The sequence below is a fragment of the Neolamprologus multifasciatus genome, chromosome 14 (assembly GCF_963576455.1).
Source record: "Neolamprologus multifasciatus chromosome 14, fNeoMul1.2, whole genome shotgun sequence".
Taxonomy (NCBI): Eukaryota; Metazoa; Chordata; class Actinopteri; order Cichliformes; family Cichlidae; genus Neolamprologus; species Neolamprologus multifasciatus.
Genome location: NC_140452.1, coordinates 3,136,188 through 3,156,968, shown reverse-complemented (window position 1 = coordinate 3,156,968; position 20,781 = coordinate 3,136,188). Strand labels below are relative to the sequence as shown.

The following is a 20,781-nucleotide window of genomic DNA, read 5'->3' as shown; positions in this document are numbered from 1 at the left end:
GCAAACAGGGCCTACCGTGACGCCGGAAGCCGGGACGAGGAGTCACTGCGGCTTCCTGCGAGGCCAAAGAAACACACACTCTGGCTTCTCTTCAAAATGTACAAGTCTTTCGCCTTTTACTAAAGATTTCCGTGGAGAGTGAGGCTAAGGAGTTGCACCTATTTTTGGCAGGGTCTGCCGTCTGGCTGGGCCCTCTCCTCGTTGTTCAAAAGAAGAAATAGAAGAAAGCGCGCAGTTCCAGGGAGCTCCGCAGGCCTCTGAGCTACTGTGGGTGGGCGGAGATTTGAAGCGGAGCCCTCCCTGTGAGCCAAGTGAAAGAGCGCACCGTCACAAGCGAGAAGTGTCCCGAGAAGGCGGCTCAGCCAGGAACCTGCAGGAGGCCATCGCTTCTCGGCCTTTTGGCTAAGATCAAGTGTAGTATCTGTTCTTATCAGTTTAATATCTGATACGCCCCCGATTCGGGGGCAACGTATTAAACGCATTTTTAGAACAGGGAGCCGAATAAGGGGCTCGCTCCATTCGCTCCACGCATCGACCTGGTATTGCAGCGCCTCCGGGAACGGTGCCCCCTTTGCTGACTTTGTGCAAAAGCAAAAAAGCCAAACAAAGTAAGGTCTGCCAAGCCAAGAGCCAGAAAGCAGCCTGAAGCCGCGAACGTGCTCCTCTCCAGTCACCCCTCTCCTGTCAAAGTCGAACTCTGGAGCAGAGCGGGCGGGGCCTGAGATCTGCCTCTTCAGCCAAGCAAACAGGGCCTACCGTGACGCCGGAAGCCGGGACGAGGAGTCACTGCGGCTTCCTGCGAGGCCAAAGAAACACACACTCTGGCTTCTCTTCAAAACGTACAAGTCTTTCGCCTTTTACTAAAGACTTCCGTGGAGAGCGACGCTAAGGAGTTGCACCTATTATTGGCAGGGTCTGCCGTCTGGCTGGGCCCTCTCCTCGTTGTTCAAAAGAAGAAATAGAAGAAAGAGCGCAGTTCTAGGGAGTTCCGAAGGCCTCTGAGCTACTGCCTCCTTTGCTGACTTTGTGCAAAAGCAAAAAAGCCAAACAAAGTAAGGTCTGCCAAGCCAAGAGCCAGAAAGCAGCCTGAAACCGCGAACGTGCTCCTCTCCAGTCACCCCTCTACTGTCAAAGTCGAACTCTGGAGCAGAGCAGGCGGGGCCTGAGATCTGCCCCTTCAGCCAAGCAAACAGGGCCTACCGTGACGCCGGAAGACGGGACGAGGAGTCACTGCGGCTTCCAGCAAGGCCAAATAAACACACACTCTGGCTTCTCTTCAAAACGTACAAGTCTTTCGCCTTTTACTAAAGACTTCCGTGGAGAGCGAGGCTAAGGAGTTGCTCCTATTTTTGGCAGGGTCTGCCGTCTGGCTGGGCCCTCTCCTCGTTGTTCAAAAGAAGAAATAGAAGAAAGCGCGCAGTTCCAGGCAGCTCCGCAGGCCTCTGAGCTACTGTGGGTGGGCGGAGATTTGAAGCGGAGCCCTCCCTGTGAGCCAAGTGAAAGAGCGCACCGTCACAAGCGAGAAGTGTCCCGAGAAGGCGGCTCAGCCAGGAACCTGCAGGAGGCCATCGCTTCTCGGCCTTTTGGCTAAGATCAAGTGTAGTATCTGTTCTTATCAGTTTAATATCTGATACGCCCCCGATTGGCGGGCAACGTATTAAACGCATTTTTAGAACAGGGAGCCGAATAAGGGGCTCGCTCCGTTCGCTCCACGCATCGACCCGGTATTGCAGCGCCTCCGGGAACGGTGCCCCCTTTGCTGACTTTGTGCAAAAGTAAAAAAGCCAAACAAAGTAAAGTCTGCCAAGCCAAGAGCCAGAAAGCAGCCTGAAGCCGCGAACGTGTTCCTCTCCAGTCACCCCTCTCCTGTCAAAGTCGAACTCTGGAGCAGAGCAGGCGGGGCCTGAGATCTGCCCCTTCAGCCAAGCAAACAGGGCCTACGGTGACGCCGGAAGACGGGACGAGGAGTCACTGCGGCTTCCAGCGAGGCCAAAGAAACACAAACTCTGGCTTCTCTTCAAAACGTACAAGTCTTTCGCCTTTTACTAAAGACTTCCGTGGAGAGTGAGGCTAAGGAGTTGCACCTATTTTTGGCAGGGTCTGTCGTCTAGCTGGGCCCTCTCCTCGTTGTTCAAAAGAAGAAATAGAAGAAAGCGCGCAGTTCCAGGCTGCTCCGCAGGCCTCTGAGCTACTGTGGGTGGGCGGAGATTTGAAGCGGAGCCCTCCCTGTGAGCCAAGTGAAAGAGCGCACCGTCACAAGCGAGAAGTGTCCCGAGAAGGCGGCTCAGCCAGGAACCTGAAGGAGGCCATCGCTTCTCGGCCTTTTGGCTAAGATCAAGTGTAGTATCTGTTCTTATCAGTTTAATATCTGATACGCCCCCGATTCGGGGGCAACGTATTAAACGCATTTTTAGAACAGGGAGCCGAATAAGGGGCTCGCTCCGTTCGCTCCACGCATCGACCCGGTATTGCAGCGCCTCCGGGAACGGTGGCCCCTTTTCTGACTTTGTGCAAAAGTAAGAAAGCCAAACAAAGTAAGGTCTGCCAAGCCAAGAGCCAGAAAGCAGCCTGAAGCCGCGAACGTGCTCCTCTCCAGTCACCCCTCTCCTGTCAAAGTCGAACTCTGGAGCAGAGCAGGCTCGGCCTAAGATCTGCCCCTTCAGCCAAGCAAACAGGGCCTACCGTGACGCCGGAAGCCGGGACGAGGAGTCACTGCAGCTTCCAGCGAGGCCAAAGAAACACAAACTCTGGCTTCTCTTCAAAACGTACAAGTCTTTCGCCTTTTACTAAAGACTTCCGTGGAGAGTGAGGCTAAGGAGTTGCACCTATTTTTGGCAGGGTCTGGCTGGGCCCTCTCCTTGTTGTTCAAAAGAAGAAATAGAAGAAAGCGCGCAGTTCCAGGCAGCTCCGCAGGCCTCTGAGCTACTGTGGGTGGGCGGAGATTTGAAGCAGAGCCCTCCCTGTGAGCCAAGTGAAAGAGCGCACCGTCACAAGCGAGAAGTGTCCCGAGAAGGCGGCTCAGCCAGGAACCTGCAGGAGGCCATCGCTTCTCGGCCTTTTGGCTAAGATCAAGTGTAGTATCTGTTCTTATCAGTTTAATATCTGATACGCCCCCGATTCGGGGGCAACGTATTAAACGCATTTTTAGAACAGGGAGCCGAATAAGGGGCTCGCTCCGTTCGCTCCACGCATCGACCCGGTATTGCAGCGCCTCCGGGAATGGTGCCCCCTTTGCTGACTTTGTGCAAAAGCAAGAAAGCCAAACAAAGTAATGTCTGCCAAGCCAAACAAAGTAAGGTCTGCCAAGCCAAGAGCCAGAAAGCAGCCTGAAGCCGCGAACGTACTCCTCTCCAGTCACCCCTCTCCTGTCAAAGTCGAACTCTGGAGCAGAGCAGGCGGGGCCTGAGATCTGCCCCTTCAGCCAAGCAAACAGGGTCTACCGTGACGCCGGAAGCCGGGACGAGGAGTCACTGCGGCTTCCTGCGAGGCCAAAGAAACACACACTCTGGCTTCTCTTCAAAATGTACAAGTCTTTCGCCTTTTACTAAAGATTTCCGTGGAGAGTGAGGCTAAGGAGTTGCACCTATTTTTGGCAGGGTCTGCCGTCTGGCTGGGCCCTCTCCTCGTTGTTCAAAAGAAGAAATAGAAGAAAGCGCGCAGTTCCAGGGAGCTCCGCAGGCCTCTGAGCTACTGTGGGTGGGCGGAGATTTGAAGCGGAGCCCTCCCTGTGAGCCAAGTGAAAGAGCGCACCGTCACAAGCGAGAAGTGTCCCGAGAAGGCGGCTCAGCCAGGAACCTGCAGGAGGCCATCGCTTCTCGGCATTTTGGCTAAGATCAAGTGTAGTATCTGTTCTTATCAGTTTAATATCTGATACGCCCCCGATTCGGGGGCAACGTATTAAACGCATTTTTAGAACAGGGAGCCGAATAAGGGGCTCGCTCCATTCGCTCCACGCATCGACCTGGTATTGCAGCGCCTCCGGGAACGGTGCCCCCTTTGCTGACTTTGTGCAAAAGCAAAAAAGCCAAACAAAGTAAGGTCTGCCAAGCCAAGAGCCAGAAAGCAGCCTGAAGCCGCGAACGTGCTCCTCTCCAGTCACCCCTCTCCTGTCAAAGTCGAACTCTGGAGCAGAGCGGGCGGGGCCTGAGATCTGCCTCTTCAGCCAAGCAAACAGGGCCTACCGTGACGCCGGAAGCCGGGACGAGGAGTCACTGCGGCTTCCTGCTTCTCTTCAAAACGTACAAGTCTTTCGCCTTTTACTAAAGATTTCCGTGGAGAGTGAGGCTAAGGTGTTGCACCTATTTTTGGCAGGGTCTCCCATCTGGCTGGGCCCTCTCCTCGTTGTTCAAAAGAAGAAATAGAAGAAAGCGTGCAGTTCCAGGGAGCTCCGCAGGCCTCTGAGCTACTGCCCCCTTTGCTGACTTTGTGCAAAAGCAAGAAAGCCAAACAAAGTAAGGTCTGCCAAGCCAAGAGCCAGAAAGCAGCCTGAAGCCGCGAACGTGCTCCTCTCCAGTCACCCCTCTCCTGTCAAAGTGGAACTCTGGAGCAGAGCAGGCGGGGCCTGAGATCTGCCCCTTCAGCCAAGCAAACAGGGCCTACCGTGACGCCGGAAGACGGGACGAGGAGTCACTGCGGCTTCCAGCGAGGCCAAAGAAACACACACTCTGGCTTCTCTTCAAAACGTACAAGTCTTTCGCCTTTTACTAAAGACTTCCGTGGAGAGCGAGGCTAAGGAGTTGCACCTATTTTTGGCAGGGTCTGCCGTCTGGCTGGGCCCTCTCCTCGTTGTTCAAAAGAAGAAATAGAAGAAAGCGCCCAGTTCCAGGGAGCTCCGCAGGCCTCTGAGCTGCTGTGGGTGGGCGGAGATTTGACGCCGAACCCTCCCTGTGAGCCAAGTGAAAGAGCGCACCGTCACAAGCGAGAAGTGTCCCGAGAAGGTGGCTGAGCCAGGAACCTGCAGGAGGCCATCGCTTCTCGGCCTTTTGGCTAAGATCAAGTGTAGTATCTGTTCTTATCAGAGGAGACGGGAAGCAAACAAAGATGGCGACGTCGTCGGCCAGTTTTTCCGAGACTTTTGGAACAAGAAATACGCTGAGATTTGAACTCATGGAGAAAGACACACAAATGCATGACAGAATAACTTTTGGACGGAGAATCCTTTTCGAAGCCTTGAAGATACAGCCGGAGGAAATATTCTGCCTACAACAGAGCACCGCAAGTAAGCACTATGATGTGACTTTCTCTACAGGAGAATACGCGGAAGAAGTGAGAAGGAAGAGCATTGTGGAAGAAGATAAAGAACTGCGGAGATATATGGTGACCCCTTTGTATCGCAATGATTACAGAATTTTAACGATACATATGTATAACCCATGGGTCACGGAAGAGACTATCAGGTACTTTCTAGGGAGATACATTACTGTTCTCCCAGGAGTACGAAAGATAAAGGACGGTCTGGGCATATGGACCGGAAAGAGACAATTTCGCATCAAATTGAGGGCGGATATGAACAGTGAAGATGGATATTGCCACCCACCTGCAGTCTTTTCTATTGGAGCGGACAGAGGCTTCCTTGTTTACGCAGGGCAGCCCCAAGCATGCAGGAAATGCGGGAGTGTTGGACATAATGCGGAACAATGCGACCAGGTGAGGTGTAGGAGTTGCGGCAAGCTTGGACATATTACGAGGAACTGCAAGGAGCCCAGAAGATGTCACTTATGTGACTCGGAAGCGCACATGGCGAGAGATTGTACTAAGCCACGGCCTTATTCAGCCGTGGTAAAGACTGGACTTATTGGGGAAGAACGTAGCGAAGAGGAAATAGACTCTGGTGTAGGAGCAAGGCCCCAGGAGCCGATACCAGCTGCTGGAAATCAGGCTAACGAGGACAAGGTGGAAGGTGTGGAGGAGGGGACGGAGCGACATGAGGAGAAGGGAGAGAGAAGTCTTGAGCAAGATGGTGAGAAAGTACAGCAGGGGGAGGAACCCCAAAAAGGTTGGGAAGTGGTTGGAAAACCACGGAGAAAGTCCGCTAAAAGGAGGAGAAAGGTGAGTCCAGCCGCTTTCTCTGAAGATGGTAAGCTAAGTGATCAAGATATTAGGGAGGAGGTTTTGGAGGAGGGTGGACATGTGGAGGGGTATGTGTTGAGGGGAACGCAGACTGAGTGCATGCATACCCCTCTAAGTGATGTGACAAGCGATGGAGATATGGAAGAGGAAGACGAGAGCGAAGAAAAGTCCGAGGACTCTTTCATAAAAGACCTTTTGTTACATGTCAATATGGATAGTTAGAGAATCCAAGAGAGCAGGTAAAATATACCAAGAGACTCATTGGTTTTTTTTTTTTTTTTTTGTTTGTTTTTTTTTTTTTTTTTTTTCTTTCTCTTTAGTATTATTATTATATTTTTTGCCCTTAGTGCTCCACTTGCGTTTTGTTTATGGCATGGGAAAACTACAGATAATTACCCTGAATGTTAGGGGGCTAAAAAGTGCCCGGAAGAGAAAAATTGTTTATGAATTTTTATTGAGCTTCAATTTCGAAGTTTGTTTGGTTCAGGAAGCTCATCTGAGAGATGAGAGGGATGTTGCTTTGTTTACTGAGGAATGGAGGGGAGGGGAAGCTACTTGGAGCATTGGGGGGGTACATGGGACTGGAGTTGGGGTGTTATGTGGGAATAAGGATATTCGGATAATTGAGAGCTTTACTGTAATACAAGGAAGGGTAATGGTGGTGGATATTGATAAAAATGGGACTCAATGTCGGATAATAAATGTATATGCACAGGTGGAGCACGGGCTACGTAAGGACCTTTTCCAAAAAATGGATACTTGTTTTTTGACTAGGAAAGATATTATTGTGGGAGGGGATTTTAATTGCTCTTTGGAAAGGGAAAAGTTTTCCCTCCCCTTTAGGACCTTCATTACGAAATATGGACTAATTGATGTAATGGGGAAGTTACTGGGAAAGCAAGTGGGGTATACTTGGAAGAACACAAGGGGGGTGAAGAGTAGGTTAGATTACATTTTAGTAGAAAAAAAGTGCAAAATAATAGAGGGAAAAACAATACCGGCCCTCTTCACAGACCATCAAGCAGTTGATGTGGAGCTTGAGATAGTAGGGCCAGACTTTGGAAAAGGGTATTGGAAGTTTAACAACGACGTCCTCGCAGAGAAAGCCTATAGGGAAGGCTTCATGAAAATCTTCCCGATATGGGCCGAGATGAAAAGCTTATACAGTAACAACGTGGTTTGGTGGGAGGACATAAAGAAAAAAATCAAAAAGTTTACAATCAAATATTGTACAGAGAGGTCAAAAGTCCAAAAGAAAGAGTTCGACACAATACAAAAAGAAATAGAAAAAATCTATATTATGGAAAATACGGGAAGGGGAATTAAAAAGGAAGGGTACTTGGAAAATTTAAAAATGAGACAGGAGGAATTACTTGAGAGGAAAGCGAGGGCCGTAATATATAAATTAAAACAGGAAGAGTATGAGGAGAACGAGAAGTGCTCCTCATACTTTTTTAGCAAAATGAAGACTAGGGATAAGAGGGGGGTTATAACGGAACTGGAGAGGGATGGAAAGGTGATAAGGGGGAAAGATGATTTGTTAAGAACGGCGGAAGAATATTATGGAAAATTGTTTACAAAGGAGAGCTTGGATGAGGGGAAGGGGGAGGTTTTTATAAGATCGCTAAGGAGAAGGCTACCCGAAGAAAAAAATGGAAAGCTGGGGGGGGAATTGACAGTAGGGGAGGTGTATAATGTGGTAACGGCAATGAAGGCCAATAAGGTGCCCGGCATAGATGGCCTAACAAAAGAATTTTACGTGGCGTTTTGGGATATGGTGGGGATCCACCTTTTGGAGGTTTTTAAGGAAATCATGGAGGGAGGAGAGATGCCGGAAAGCATGAAAACGGGAGTGGTGACTATTCTGTTTAAGAAAGGAAACCCGAACCAACTAGACAATTACAGGCCACTAACTATGCTGTGCGTGGACTATAAAATACTGAGTAAGGTTCTGGCGAATAGGCTAGCAGGAGTCATGTCACACATAGTGGAAATGGACCAAACTTGTGGGGTACAGGGGAGGCAAATCACATGGAACTTACATCTACACAGGGATGTACTCACATATGTAAAGGAGAGAAACATTGCTGCAATATGTGTTAGCCTGGACCAGCAGAAAGCTTTCGATAGAGTAGACCACGCTTTTTTGTGGAAGGTTATGGAGGGGCTGGGTCTAGGAGGAGCCATTACAAAATGGGTAAAGGTTTTATATAAGGGAATAAATTCAAAAATCAAAATTAATGGGCATTTAACGGATAAAGTGCAACAAACAAGAGGATTGCGGCAAGGGTGCCCGCTCTCGGTGGTGCTCTTTGTTTTATACGCAGAACCTCTTGCTTGTGCAATAAGGGTGAGCCACATTGTTAAAGGGATAACGTTGCCCCGGGGCGAGAGCTTAAAAATATCACAATACGCGGATGACACAATATTATACTTGGCAGACGATGAAAGCTTAAGGGGAGTGATAGACATTCTATATGATTATGAAAAAGCAACTGGATCGAGAATAAACAAGGAGAAGACTAGGTATAAATACCTTGGGAAGTGGGAGGGGAGGAAGGACAAGATCTGTGATTATATGTTGTGCGAAGGCCCTATGGACGTATTAGGAATTTCTTTTGGGAATGGGGAGGGGGATGCATTGTGTAATTGGAAAAAGAAGATGACTGTAGTCGAAAAAAACCTAGGATTATGGAAGACAAGAAAACTTTCCATTTCAGGGAAAGTGTTGGTTGTAAAGGCCAATGTATTGCCAAAGCTGCTACATTTGGCCTACGTCTTTCCGATGCCGCAGAAGTATAGAGCTCAACTAATGAGGGGAATATTTAATTTTATATGGGGGGGCTATGAATATGTGAAAAGGGCGCTAATGTATCAGGAAATAGCAGATGGTGGGAGGGATGTGCCAAACGTTCCTCTGAAGCTGGATGCAATATTCTATAGCAATGTATGTATACTCTTGAAAAAGACATATATACACAAATGCCAAATCCTGATATGGTTTTGGCTGTCTATACCATACCGGTTTTTAATAGGGTGGGATAATAAAGGCCCTAAAGCTGAGACTAGGCCGGAGTACTTCCAGCGAATGGTAAAGTGGGGGAGGAGATATACGGAATGTAAAGATGAGGATACAGTGATAAATCATAAGTTACTATATAGGAAACTGGTACAGAAACTCAATGTCAATCCAGTAATGGTGAGCTCTGAAGTGTGGGTACGGGCCCAGGACAAGAGTTTTAAGAACGGGCTTAAAGATTTTAATTGGTTGCACTTGCATAGAAGGCTACCAGTCAGGGTCACAATGTATGCCCACAATTTGGGGAAGCAAAAAGTCTGTCCAAGGAAAAACTGTATGGAAGATGAAACAATTGAACATGTATTATGGGGATGTGAATATGCAAAAAAGGTGTGGGATGGGGTGAAAGAGAGTTATAAGTGCTTGGAGAATGTGACATATGATGAAATCACTTCGTTTGGGGTTAAAGGAGTGGGAAAAGAACAAAACAAAATAATTTGTATGCTGATATCAATTGTAAAACTTAAATTATGGAAAGCAAGGCAGGGAAATATAACCGGAGTGTATAAATGGAGAGAGATAGGAACAGTTAAGGCAATAGAGAAAGAATTTGAAAGTATATACTGGCATGAATTAGAAAAGTGGGGAAGTGATACAATTAAGGATAGGTGGAAAACCATCTTTTTAAAACCACCAAAAAAAAGGTGGTAAGTGATAAGGAGCGAGATAATAGAAAGGCGATTGTTTCTTCAGTTTCTGGTCTTTCATTTTGTGGGATTTTCTTGTTGTTCAACTTCTCTTCTCTTTCTGTAGGATGTTTATTTAGGTGTAAAGAAATGAAGGTATGACATTGATTTGGAAAGTAATATGTTAAGATGTATGAGAAATGTGAAATGTAAATGTAAAGGATGGAAATGTTGTGGAAAGTAAATAAAAAAAAGGAAAAAAAAAATCTGTTCTTATCAGTTTAATATCTGATACGCCCCCGATTCGGGGGCAACGTATTAAACGCATTTTTAGAACAGGAAGCCGAATAAGGGGCTCGCTCCGTTCGCTCCACGCATCGACCTGGTATTGCAGCGCCTCCGGGAACGGTGCCCCCTTTGCTGACTTTGTGCAAAAGCAAAAAAGCCAAACAAAGTAAGGTCTGCCAAGCCAAGAGCCAGAAAGCAGGCTGAAGCCGCGAACGTGCTCCTCTCCAGTCACCCCTCTCCTGTCAAAGTCGAACTCTGGAGCAGAGCAGGCGGGGCCTGAGATCTGCCCCTTCAGCCAAGCAAACAGGGCCTACCGTGACGCCGGAAGATGGGACAAGGAGTCACTGCGGCTTCCAGCGAGGCCAAAGAAACACACACTCTGGCTTCTCTTCAAAACGTACAAGTCTTTCGCCTTTTACTAAAGACTTCCGTGGAGAGCGAGGCTAAGGAGTTGCACCTATTTTTGGCAGGGTCTGCCGTCTGGCTGGGCCCTCTCCTCGTTGTTCAAAAGAAGAAATAGAAGAAAGCGCGCAGTTCCAGGCAGCTCCGCAGGCCTCTGAGCTACTGTGGGTGGGCGGAGATTTGAAGCGGAGCCCTCCCTGTGAGCCAAGTGAAACAGTGCACCGTCACAAGCGAGAAGTGTCCCGAGAAGGCGGCTCAGCCAGGAACCTGCAGGAAGCCATCGCTTCTCGGCCTTTTGGCTAAGAGCAAGTGTAGTATCTGTTCTTATCAGTTTAATATCTGATACGCCCCCGATTCGGGGGCAACGTATTAAACGCATTTTTAGAACAGGGAGCCGAATAAGGGGCTCGCTCCGTTCGCTCCACGCATCGACCCGGTATTGCAGCGCCTCCGGGAACGGTGCCCCCTTTGCTGACTTTGTACAAAAGGAAAAAAGCCAAACAAAGTAAGGTCTGCCAAGCCAAGAGCCAGAAAGCAGCCTGAAGCCGCGAACGTGCTCCTCTCCAGTCACCCCTCTCCTGTCAAAGTCGAACTCTGGAGCAGAGCAGGCGGGGCCTGAGATCTGCCCCTTCAGCCAAGCAAACAGGGCCTACCGTGACGCCGGAAGACGGGACAAGGAGTCACTGCGGCTTCCAGCGAGGCCAAAGAAACACACACTCTGGCTTCTCTTCAAAACGTACAAGTCTTTCGCCTTTTACTAAAGACTTCCGTGGAGAGCGAGGCTAAGGAGTTGCACCTATTTTTGGCAGGGTCTGCCGTCTGGCTGGGCCCTCTCCTCGTTGTTCAAAAGAAGAAATAGAAGAAAGCGCGCAGTTCCAGGCAGCTCCGCAGGCCTCTGAGCTACTGTGGGTGGGCGGAGATTTGAAGCGGAGCCCTCCCTGTGAGCCAAGTGAAAGAGCGCACCGTCACAAGCGAGAAGTGTCCCGAGAAGGCGGCTCAGCCAGGAACCTGCAGGAGGCCATCGCTTCTCGGCCTTTTGGCTAAGATCAAGTGTAGTATCTGTTCTTATCAGTTTAATATCTGATACGCCCCCGATTCGGGGGCAACGTATTAAACGCATTTTTAGAACAGGGAGCCGAATAAGGGGCTCGCTCCGTTCGCTCCACGCATCGACCTGGTATTGCAGCGCCTCCGGGAACGGTGCCCCCTTTGCTGACTTTGTGCAAAAGCAAAAAAGGCAAACAAAGTAAGGTCTGCCAAACCTACAGGAAGCCATCGCTTCTCGGCCTTTTGGCTAAGATCAAGTGTAGTATCTGTTCTTATCTGAGAAGCACAATGGCGACCTGGTCGGCCAGCTATACGCAGACTGAAAGAGGAGATGGCACGAGGAACACCTTAAGATTTGCTCTAAAAGACAAAGATGCAGCTTTCCAGGATCGAATAACTTTTGGGAGGAGGATTTTGTTTGATGCTTTGCAGATTCAGCCCGAGGAGATCTACTGCTTGCAACAGAGTATAACCAACAAGTACTACGATGTGACGCTAACTACGAAAGACACAGCGGAAGAAGCAAGGAGAAAAGCTCACCTGACGTCAAATGAAGAACTAAAAAGGTACATGGTCACCCCTTTATATAGAAGTGACTATAGTATCCTAACTGTACACATGTATAACCCATGGGTTTCAGAAGAGACTATAAGATGTTTTTTGGGAAGACACGTAAAGGTCTTACCTGGAGTAAGAATAATAAAAGATGGTCTGGGCTTGTGGACCGGCAAAAGACAATTCCGCGTCAAAATGGAGGAAGACCCGAATAGTGAAGACGGCTATCGACATCCTCCGGCAGTTTTTTCTATCGGGGCGGACAGAGGCTTCCTCATCTACGCGGGCCAACCTCTGGTTTGCAGAAGATGTGGCGGCAAAGGCCATGAAACCGCTAATTGCAATCAGGTGAGGTGCCGAAATTGCAATGAAACGGGACATAGCACAAGAGACTGCACTGTACTAAAGAAATGTCATTTATGTGAGTCAGAGGAGCACATGGCAAGAGATTGCACAAAGCCCAGGTCATACGCTGCAGTAGTGGTGGGGCCGGTGGGCCAAGAGAAGGAAACTGGACATGACAAATTAGGAACACCTTTGTTAATGCAGGAGACTCCTGCAGGTGAGAGAAATGAGGCTGACGAGGAAGAAGAAGTTTCTGAGAGAATGATAGAGGTTCCTTTGTTAGATACAGAGGACAGGAATAAGGAAGGATCCTTCGCTACGAGTGAGGACATGACGGAGCAACCGTGGAGAGAGGTTAGGAAAGCAGGAAGAAAGAAGGCGAAAAGAAGGAAAAGGCAGGTTTCGGCCACTCCGCCAGAAGATAGCAATGAGGAAAAATTGGAGACTGCGCCTTTCGGTGTGGAGGGAGAAAGGCGTGCTCCAAAAGGAACTCAAACGGAGTGTACCCACACTCCTTTGAGCACCACGATAAGTGAAAATGATTCCGACGATGGGAGTGAAAATGAAAGTAACGCTGAAAGTTCTCTGATACGAACATTATTTTCTCAGGAAAGTTTGGGGAAGTAGCCCTTACCATTAAATGGATAAGATGAAAATAATGACTTTAAATGTCAGAGGACTGAGGAATGCAAAGAAAAGGGGAGCTGTGTATGAATTTTTAATTACTTGCGACTTTGATATATGTTTAATCCAGGAAGCCCACTTAAGAGACGAGGCCGACGCTCTGCTCTTCACGAAGGAGTGGATAGGAGGCGAAGCAGCATGGAGCGTGGGGAGCGTACATGGATCAGGGGTGGGAGTTTTGTGTGGGAGGAAAAGCATCCAAATCATAGACACGTTCTCTGTAATCCAGGGTAGAGTGATGGTAGTGGACATTAAGAAGGCTGGATTTCAATGTCGCGTGGTTAATATTTATGCACACGCAGAACCACGGGCCCGTAGAGAACTCTTTGCTGGTTTGGATATATGTTTTATGACGAGCAAAGTGATTATCGTGGGAGGAGACTTAAATTGCTCGCTAGACAAGGATGGTGGATCGTCCCTGCTCAGAGATTTTATGGCAAAGTACAGTTTGGCGGATACTATGGGAAAGATATTAGGCAAACAGGTCGGTTATACATGGGAAAATAGTCGAGGAATGAGGAGCAGATTAGATTATATATTAGTAGGAGATAAGGAGAAGGTAACGGGAGGGGGGACAATTTTTGCCCCTTTTACAGACCATAAAGCAATTTGGGTAATGGTAATTTCCGGAGGAGCAGTTTTTGGTAAGGCATATTGGAAATTGAATAATGACGTCTTGGCAGAATATGAGTATAGGGAAAGATTTAGAGAAATCTTCGGAAGTTGGGTGGAAATGAAAGGGTTGTATGAGGACAGAGTGAGGTGGTGGGAAGAAACGAAAAAGAGAATAAAAACGTTTTCAATTGCTTATAGCACACAGAGAGCGCAGGCTTCCAAAGAGGTTTTCAAGAAGCTCCAGGAAAAGATTGCAGGGATAGAAGCTCAGAGGAATAACAACAAAAACGGGGGAGCGAGTGAGGAATTGAATGTATTATTGAAGAAACAGGAGGATTTGTTCCAGAATAGAGCGAAAACAAGAATGTTTAAATTTATGCAGGAGGAGCATATGCGACAGGAGAAGTGCTCGGCCTATTTTTTCGCTCATATGAAAAAGAGAGAGGAAAAAGGGGCAATTATGGAGTTGGAAAGTGATGGGAAATTGGTTACCGGGCGGGATAACTTATTGAAGGTGGTAGAAGAGTACTATAGATCATTGTTTGGCGTGGAAAAAGTAGATGAAGATGCCCAAGAAATAATCTTGGGATTTCTGGAAGAGAGGCTATCAGAGGACGAAAGGAAGATATTGGAAAGGAGTATAACAAATCACGAACTATACGAGGCGACAAAGACAATGAAGAATAACAAGGTACCTGGGATAGACGGACTTACGAAGGAGTTTTATATCACATTTTGGGATCTCATTGGAGACCACTTGTTGGAGGTATTTAATGAAATGTGTGAAAAGGGTAGAATGCCAAAGAGTATGAGGACAGGAGTGATAAGTCTAATACATAAGAAAGGTTCACCTGCAGCGCTTTCAAACTATAGGCCTCTCTCAATGGTCTGCGTGGACTATAAAATCCTGAGTAGAACCCTAGCAAGACGTCTGGCCCGAGTTATGCCTGCTATTATAAATGCAGACCAGACATGTGGGGTGAAGGGCAGACAGATTGGTTGGAATTTACAACTACATAGAGATGTGCTTATGTACATAGAAGAGAGGAACTTGACATCAATATGTGTGACACTTGATCAGGAAAAAGCCTTCGATAGGGTCAACCACGATTTCCTGTGGAGGGTGATGAGAACTTTTGATATAGGGGGAAAATTTTTGAACTGGATAAGTATGATGTATACTGACATAATTTGCAAGGTAAAGATAAACGGATACTTAACAGAGGAAGTGCAACAGAAGAGAGGGCTACGGCAGGGTTGTCCCCTGTCCGCCCTACTCTATGTCATATACGTAGAACCGTTAGCATGCGCAATAAGGGGAAATGAGAAAATCAGAGGGGTGGTTTTGCCAGGGGGGGAGGTGCTGAAAATCTCGCAGTACGCAGATGATACAGTACTCTATCTGGAAGATGATGGGAGTGTGAGGGAGACGATGCAAACAATACAGACCTTTGAGAGTGCGGCGGGGTCAAAGGTTAATAAGGAAAAATCAAAATACAAATATTTGGGAAGATGGGCAGGTAGGAGAGAGATGCTCTGTGGGCTCTCGTTGTGTGAAGGGCCCATGCGGGTTTTGGGCATTGATTTTGGGAACCCTGGGGGGGACGCAAATCATAATTGGGACTTGAAGATGGCAAAAGTCACAAAGAAATTGGGGATGTGGTCCAAAAGAAAGCTCACTATAACTGGCAAGGTTTTGGCCGTAAAAGCTGACATCTTACCTGCCCTACTCCATTTGGCATATGTCTTCCCAATGCCACAGACTCATAGGAAGGTGCTAACACGGGGAATTTTTAAATTAATTTGGGGGGGGTATGAATACGTAAAAAGAACAACGATGTATCAGACAATACAAAAAGGTGGGAGGGATGTCCCATGCATCCCCTTGAAATTGGACGTGATGTATTATAGCAATATCTGTAATCTATTGAATAGGCCCAATATACACAAATGTCAAGTTTTGATCCGCTTTTGGTTATCTGGTCCCATGAGACAATTGATCGAGTGGGACAATAGAGTGCCGAGGGCGGAAAGCAGGCCAGAACATTATTCAAGGATGATTAAATGGCGAGAGAAGCACCAGGAATATAAGGACAAGGACCTAATGTTGAATCACAAAAAACTGTATAGAACTTTGGTGCAGAAAACCCACACCCAAAACATATGGGTGCAGGAGGAGGTATGGAAACGAGCCCAAAAAAAGGAACTGAGCAACGGGTGCAGGGACCTTAATTGGTTGCTGCTGCATAAAAAAATACCAGTAAGGTCAATAATGTATGCACATAGATTGTGTGACAATAAGAACTGCCCGAGAAGCACATGTCAAAGAGAAGAAACAATAGAGCATGTAATGTGGGGATGTCCTTTCGCGGGAGAAGTGTGGGGCGAAATGCAGAGGCAGTATGATTGTTTAAAAGGAATCTTGTACAATGAAGTAATGTCCCTTACGGGGTGGGAGAAGGGAAGCAATCGAAAAGAAAAGTCTCTTTTACTAGTGTCTTTGGTGAAACTATATTTGTGGAAGGCTCGGCAAGGGTATATTCTGGGGTCATATAAATGGACAGTTATGGGCACATGTAGGTTGGTAGAGAAAGAAATAGAAAAAGTATGGCATTTTGAGATATTGAAGTGGGGGTGGGATGCAATCAAAGACAGGTGGAAAACCATTTTTCAGAAGCCACCTAATTTTGGAGACTAAGTGGGGAAAGGTTTTAGTTTGTTTTGAGAGCAATATACAGTAAGACTAGTTTTAGAGTCAAAAAAAAAAAAAAAAAAGAAAAGGATGGGAAAATATGTTAATGTGGTTGCCAATCGAGAAGATGCGATGTAACTTTGGCATGTTGTGTAAATGAATGTGTGTTTCTCCATTTAAAAAAAAAAAAAAAAATCCTGATTAATCATTTTGCTATTTGGATATTACAGCACCTGCAGAAAGGACAACTGAATAACCTGATCAATGGGGAGAGAAAACGTTTTCTTCTGTTTAAAATACGCTTGTCCTCTGTTCTATCAGAAGTGATGTTTGTACAGTTTCTTTGCAGTATTGTTACTAAGTTTGTGGTTCTTTTGTACTTGAAAATAAAAAGGAAAAAAAAAAAAAAAAAAAAAAAAAAAAAAATCTGTTCTTATCAGTTTAATATCTGATACGCCCCCGATTCGGGGGCAACGTATTAAATGCATTTTTAGAACAGGGAGCCGAATAAGGGGCTCGCTCCGTTCGCTCCACGCATCGACCCGGTATTGCAGCGCCTCCGGGAACGGTGCCCCCTTTGCTGACTTTGTGCAAAAGCAAGAAAGCCAAACAAAGTAAGGTCTGCCAAGCCAAGAGCCAGAAAGCAGCCTGAAGCCGCGAACGTGCTCCTCTCCAGTCACCCCTCTCCTGTCAAAGTCGAACTCTGGAGCAGAGCAGGCGGGGCCTGAGATCTGCCCCTTCAGCCAAGCAAACAGGGCCTACCGTGTGCCGGAAGACGGGACGAGGAGTCACTGCGGCTTCCTGCGAGGCCAAAGAAACACACACTCTGGCTTCTCTTCAAAACGTACAAGTCTTTCGCCTTTTACTAAAGACTTCCGTGGAGAGTGAGGCTAGGGAGTTGCACATTTTTTTGGCAGGGTCTGCCGTCTGGCTGGGCCCTCTCCTCGTTCTTCAAAAGAAGAAATAGAAGAAAGCGCGCAGTTCCAGGCAGCTCCGCAGGCCTCTGAGCTACTGTGGGTGGGCAGAGATTTGAAGCGGAGCCCTCCCTGTGAGCCAAGTGAAAGAGAGCACCGTCACAAGCGAGAAGTGTCCCAAGAAGGCGGATCAGCCAGGAACCTGCAGGAGGCCATCGCTTCTCGGCCTTTTGGCTAAGATCAAGTGTAGTATCTGTTCTTACCTGAGAAGCACAATGGCGACCTGGTCGGCCAGCTATACGCAGACTGAAAGAGGAGATGGCACGAGGAACACCTTAAGATTTGCTCTAAAAGACAAAGATGCAGCTTTCCAGGATCGAATAACTTTTGGGAGGAGGATTTTGTTTGATGCTTTGCAGATTCAGCCCGAGGAGATCTACTGCTTGCAACAGAGTATAACCAACAAGTACTACGATGTGACGCTAACTACGAAAGACACAGCGGAAGAAGCAAGGAGAAAAGCTCACCTGACGTCAAATGAAGAACTAAAAAGGTACATGGTCACCCCTTTATATAGAAGTGACTATAGTATCCTAACTGTACACATGTATAACCCATGGGTTTCAGAAGAGACTATAAGATGTTTTTTGGGAAGACACGTAAAGGTCTTACCTGGAGTAAGAATAATAAAAGATGGTCTGGGCTTGTGGACCGGCAAAAGACAATTCCGCGTCAAAATGGAGGAAGACCCGAATAGTGAAGACGGCTATCGACATCCTCCGGCAGTTTTTTCTATCGGGGCGGACAGAGGCTTCCTCATCTACGCGGGCCAACCTCTGGTTTGCAGAAGATGTGGCGGTAAAGGCCATGAAGCCGCTAATTGCAATCAGGTGAGGTGCCGAAATTGCAATGAAACGGGACATAGCACAAGAGACTGCACTGTACTAAAGAAATGTCATTTATGTGAGTCAGAGGAGCACATGGCAAGAGATTGCACAAAGCCCAGGTCATACGCTGCAGTAGTGGTGGGGCCGGTGGGCCAAGAGAAGGAAACTGGACATGACAAATTAGGAACACCTTTGTTAATGCAGGAGACTCCTGCAGGTGAGAGAAATGAGGCTGACGAGGAAGAAGAAGTTTCTGAGAGAATGATAGAGGTTCCTTTGTTAGATACAGAGGACAGGAATAAGGAAGGATCCTTCGCTACGAGTGAGGACATGACGGAGCAACCGTGGAGAGAGGTTAGGAAAGCAGGAAGAAAGAAGGCGAAAAGAAGGAAAAGGCAGGTTTCGGCCACTCCGCCAGAAGATAGCAATGAGGAAAAATTGGAGACTGCGCCTTTCGGTGTGGAGGGAGAAAGGCGTGCTCCAAAAGGAACTCAAACGGAGTGTACCCACACTCCTTTGAGCACCACGATAAGTGAAAATGATTCCGACGATGGGAGTGAAAATGAAAGTAACGCTGAAAGTTCTCTGATACGAACATTATTTTCTCAGGAAAGTTTGGGGAAGTAGCCCTTACCATTAAATGGATAAGATGAAAATAATGACTTTAAATGTCAGAGGACTGAGGAATGCAAAGAAAAGGGGAGCTGTGTATGAATTTTTAATTACTTGCGACTTTGATATATGTTTAATCCAGGAAGCCCACTTAAGAGACGAGGCCGACGCTCTGCTCTTCACGAAGGAGTGGGTAGGAGGCGAAGCAGCATGGAGCGTGGGGAGCGTACATGGATCAGGGGTGGGAGTTTTGTGTGGGAGGAAAAGCATCCAAATCATAGACACGTTCTCTGTAATCCAGGGTAGAGTGATGGTAGTGGACATTAAGAAGGCTGGATTTCAATGTCGCGTGGTTAATATTTATGCACACGCAGAACCACGGGCCCGTAGAGAACTCTTTGCTGGTTTGGATATATGTTTTATGACGAGCAAAGTGATTATCGTGGGAGGAGACTTAAATTGCTCGCTAGACAAGGATGGTGGATCGTCCCTGCTCAGAGATTTTATGGCAAAGTACAGTTTGGCGGATACTATGGGAAAGATATTAGGCAAACAGGTCGGTTATACATGGGAAAATAGTCGAGGAATGAGGAGCAGATTAGATTATATATTAGTAGGAGATAAGGAGAAGGTAACGGGAGGGGGGACAATTTTTGCCCCTTTTACAGACCATAAAGCAATTTGGGTAATGGTAATTTCCGGAGGAGCAGTTTTTGGTAAGGCATATTGGAAATTGAATAATGACGTCTTGGCAGAATATGAGTATAGGGAAAGATTTAGAGAAATCTTCGGAAGTTGGGTGGAAATGAAAGGGTTGTATGAGGACAGAGTGAGGTGGTGGGAAGAAACGAAAAAGAGAATAAAAACGTTTTCAATTGCTTATAGCACACAGAGAGCGCAGGCTTCCAAAGAGGTTTTCAAGAAGCTCCAGGAAAAGATTGCAGGGATAGAAGCTCAGAGGAATAACAACAAAAACGGGGGAGCGAGTGAGGAATTGAATGTATTATTGAAGAAACAGGAGGATTTGTTCCAGAATAGAGCGAAAACAAGAATGTTTAAATTTATGCAGGAGGAGCATATGCGACAGGAGAAGTGCTCGGCCTATTTTTTCGCTCAAATGAAAAAGAGAGAGGAAAAAGGGGCAATTATGGAGTTGGAAAGTGATGGGAAATTGGTTACCGGGCGGGATAACTTATTGAAGGTGGTAGAAGAGTACTATAGATCATTGTTTGGCGTGGAAAAAGTAGATGAAGATGCCCAAGAAATAATCTTGGGATTTCTGGAAGAGAGGCTATCAGAGGACGAAAGGAAGATATTGGAAAGGAGTATAACAAATCACGAACTATACGAGGCGACAAAGACAATGAAGAATAACAAGGTACCTGGGATAGACGGACTTACGAAGGAGTTTTATATCACATTTTGGGATCTCATTGGAGACCACTTGTTGGAGGTATTTAATGAAATGTGTGAAAAGGGTAGAATGCCAAAGAGTATGAGGACAGGAGTGATAAGTCTAATACATAAGAAAGGTTCACCTGCAGCGCTTTCAAACTATAGGCCTCTCTCAATGGTCTGCGTGGACTATAAAATCCTGAGTAGAACCCTAGCAAGACGTCTGGCCCGAGTTATGCCTGCTATTATAAATGCAGACCAGACATGTGGGGTGAAGGGCAGACAGATTGGTTGGAATTTACAACTACATAGAGATGTGCTTATGTACATAGAAGAGAGGAACTTGACATCAATATGTGTGACACTTGATCAGGAAAAAGCCTTCGATAGGGTCAACCACGATTTCCTGTGGAGGGTGATGAGAACTTTTGATATAGGGGGAAAATTTTTGAACTGGATAAGTATGATGTATACTGACATAATTTGCAAGGTAAAGATAAACGGATACTTAACAGAGGAAGTGCAACAGAAGAGAGGGCTACGGCAGGGTTGTCCCCTGTCCGCCCTACTC

The 20,781-nt window shown here is 47.0% G+C and overlaps 19 non-coding genes and 4 pseudogenes across 19 annotated transcripts; all 23 read left to right on the top strand.

The window, feature by feature from the left end:
* Positions 1–75: 75 nt before the first annotated feature.
* Positions 76–188, top strand: LOC146503206 (U5 spliceosomal RNA). Its single transcript, XR_014868974.1, has one exon. It is a non-coding gene; the product is annotated as a U5 spliceosomal RNA (small nuclear RNA).
* Positions 189–382: 194 nt separating this feature from the next.
* Positions 383–573, top strand: LOC146503205 (U2 spliceosomal RNA). Its single transcript, XR_014869016.1, has one exon. It is a non-coding gene; the product is annotated as a U2 spliceosomal RNA (small nuclear RNA).
* Positions 574–816: 243 nt separating this feature from the next.
* On the top strand, positions 817–929 carry LOC146503204 (U5 spliceosomal RNA). The gene has a single exon (XR_014868916.1). It is a non-coding gene; the product is annotated as a U5 spliceosomal RNA (small nuclear RNA).
* A 331-nt stretch (positions 930–1,260) lies between these two features.
* On the top strand, positions 1,261–1,373 carry LOC146503203 (U5 spliceosomal RNA). The gene has a single exon (XR_014868938.1). It is a non-coding gene; the product is annotated as a U5 spliceosomal RNA (small nuclear RNA).
* Positions 1,374–1,567: 194 nt separating this feature from the next.
* Positions 1,568–1,758, top strand: LOC146503202 (U2 spliceosomal RNA). Its single transcript, XR_014869063.1, has one exon. It is a non-coding gene; the product is annotated as a U2 spliceosomal RNA (small nuclear RNA).
* Positions 1,759–2,001: 243 nt separating this feature from the next.
* LOC146503201 (U5 spliceosomal RNA) lies at positions 2,002–2,118 on the top strand. Its single transcript, XR_014868925.1, has one exon. It is a non-coding gene; the product is annotated as a U5 spliceosomal RNA (small nuclear RNA).
* A 190-nt stretch (positions 2,119–2,308) lies between these two features.
* Positions 2,309–2,499, top strand: LOC146503200 (U2 spliceosomal RNA). The gene has a single exon (XR_014869040.1). It is a non-coding gene; the product is annotated as a U2 spliceosomal RNA (small nuclear RNA).
* A 243-nt stretch (positions 2,500–2,742) lies between these two features.
* On the top strand, positions 2,743–2,854 carry LOC146503199 (U5 spliceosomal RNA). Its single transcript, XR_014869123.1, has one exon. It is a non-coding gene; the product is annotated as a U5 spliceosomal RNA (small nuclear RNA).
* A 188-nt stretch (positions 2,855–3,042) lies between these two features.
* LOC146503198 (U2 spliceosomal RNA) lies at positions 3,043–3,233 on the top strand. The gene has a single exon (XR_014869031.1). It is a non-coding gene; the product is annotated as a U2 spliceosomal RNA (small nuclear RNA).
* Positions 3,234–3,500: 267 nt separating this feature from the next.
* On the top strand, positions 3,501–3,613 carry LOC146503197 (U5 spliceosomal RNA). The gene has a single exon (XR_014868972.1). It is a non-coding gene; the product is annotated as a U5 spliceosomal RNA (small nuclear RNA).
* Positions 3,614–3,807: 194 nt separating this feature from the next.
* On the top strand, positions 3,808–3,998 carry LOC146503196 (U2 spliceosomal RNA). The gene has a single exon (XR_014869052.1). It is a non-coding gene; the product is annotated as a U2 spliceosomal RNA (small nuclear RNA).
* A 219-nt stretch (positions 3,999–4,217) lies between these two features.
* LOC146503195 (U5 spliceosomal RNA) lies at positions 4,218–4,329 on the top strand. Its single transcript, XR_014868986.1, has one exon. It is a non-coding gene; the product is annotated as a U5 spliceosomal RNA (small nuclear RNA).
* A 330-nt stretch (positions 4,330–4,659) lies between these two features.
* On the top strand, positions 4,660–4,772 carry LOC146503194 (U5 spliceosomal RNA). Its single transcript, XR_014868930.1, has one exon. It is a non-coding gene; the product is annotated as a U5 spliceosomal RNA (small nuclear RNA).
* Positions 4,773–4,966: 194 nt separating this feature from the next.
* LOC146503193 (U2 spliceosomal RNA) lies at positions 4,967–5,108 on the top strand (annotated as a pseudogene).
* Positions 5,109–10,000: 4,892 nt separating this feature from the next.
* LOC146503192 (U2 spliceosomal RNA) lies at positions 10,001–10,193 on the top strand. Its single transcript, XR_014869109.1, has one exon. It is a non-coding gene; the product is annotated as a U2 spliceosomal RNA (small nuclear RNA).
* A 243-nt stretch (positions 10,194–10,436) lies between these two features.
* LOC146503191 (U5 spliceosomal RNA) lies at positions 10,437–10,549 on the top strand. Its single transcript, XR_014868929.1, has one exon. It is a non-coding gene; the product is annotated as a U5 spliceosomal RNA (small nuclear RNA).
* Positions 10,550–10,743: 194 nt separating this feature from the next.
* On the top strand, positions 10,744–10,934 carry LOC146503190 (U2 spliceosomal RNA). Its single transcript, XR_014869044.1, has one exon. It is a non-coding gene; the product is annotated as a U2 spliceosomal RNA (small nuclear RNA).
* A 243-nt stretch (positions 10,935–11,177) lies between these two features.
* LOC146503189 (U5 spliceosomal RNA) lies at positions 11,178–11,290 on the top strand. Its single transcript, XR_014868928.1, has one exon. It is a non-coding gene; the product is annotated as a U5 spliceosomal RNA (small nuclear RNA).
* A 194-nt stretch (positions 11,291–11,484) lies between these two features.
* On the top strand, positions 11,485–11,675 carry LOC146503188 (U2 spliceosomal RNA). The gene has a single exon (XR_014869019.1). It is a non-coding gene; the product is annotated as a U2 spliceosomal RNA (small nuclear RNA).
* A 63-nt stretch (positions 11,676–11,738) lies between these two features.
* Positions 11,739–11,863, top strand: LOC146503187 (U2 spliceosomal RNA; annotated as a pseudogene).
* A 4,908-nt stretch (positions 11,864–16,771) lies between these two features.
* On the top strand, positions 16,772–16,981 carry LOC146503186 (U2 spliceosomal RNA; annotated as a pseudogene).
* Positions 16,982–17,223: 242 nt separating this feature from the next.
* On the top strand, positions 17,224–17,336 carry LOC146503185 (U5 spliceosomal RNA). Its single transcript, XR_014868955.1, has one exon. It is a non-coding gene; the product is annotated as a U5 spliceosomal RNA (small nuclear RNA).
* A 194-nt stretch (positions 17,337–17,530) lies between these two features.
* On the top strand, positions 17,531–17,655 carry LOC146503184 (U2 spliceosomal RNA; annotated as a pseudogene).
* Positions 17,656–20,781: the final 3,126 nt, after the last annotated feature.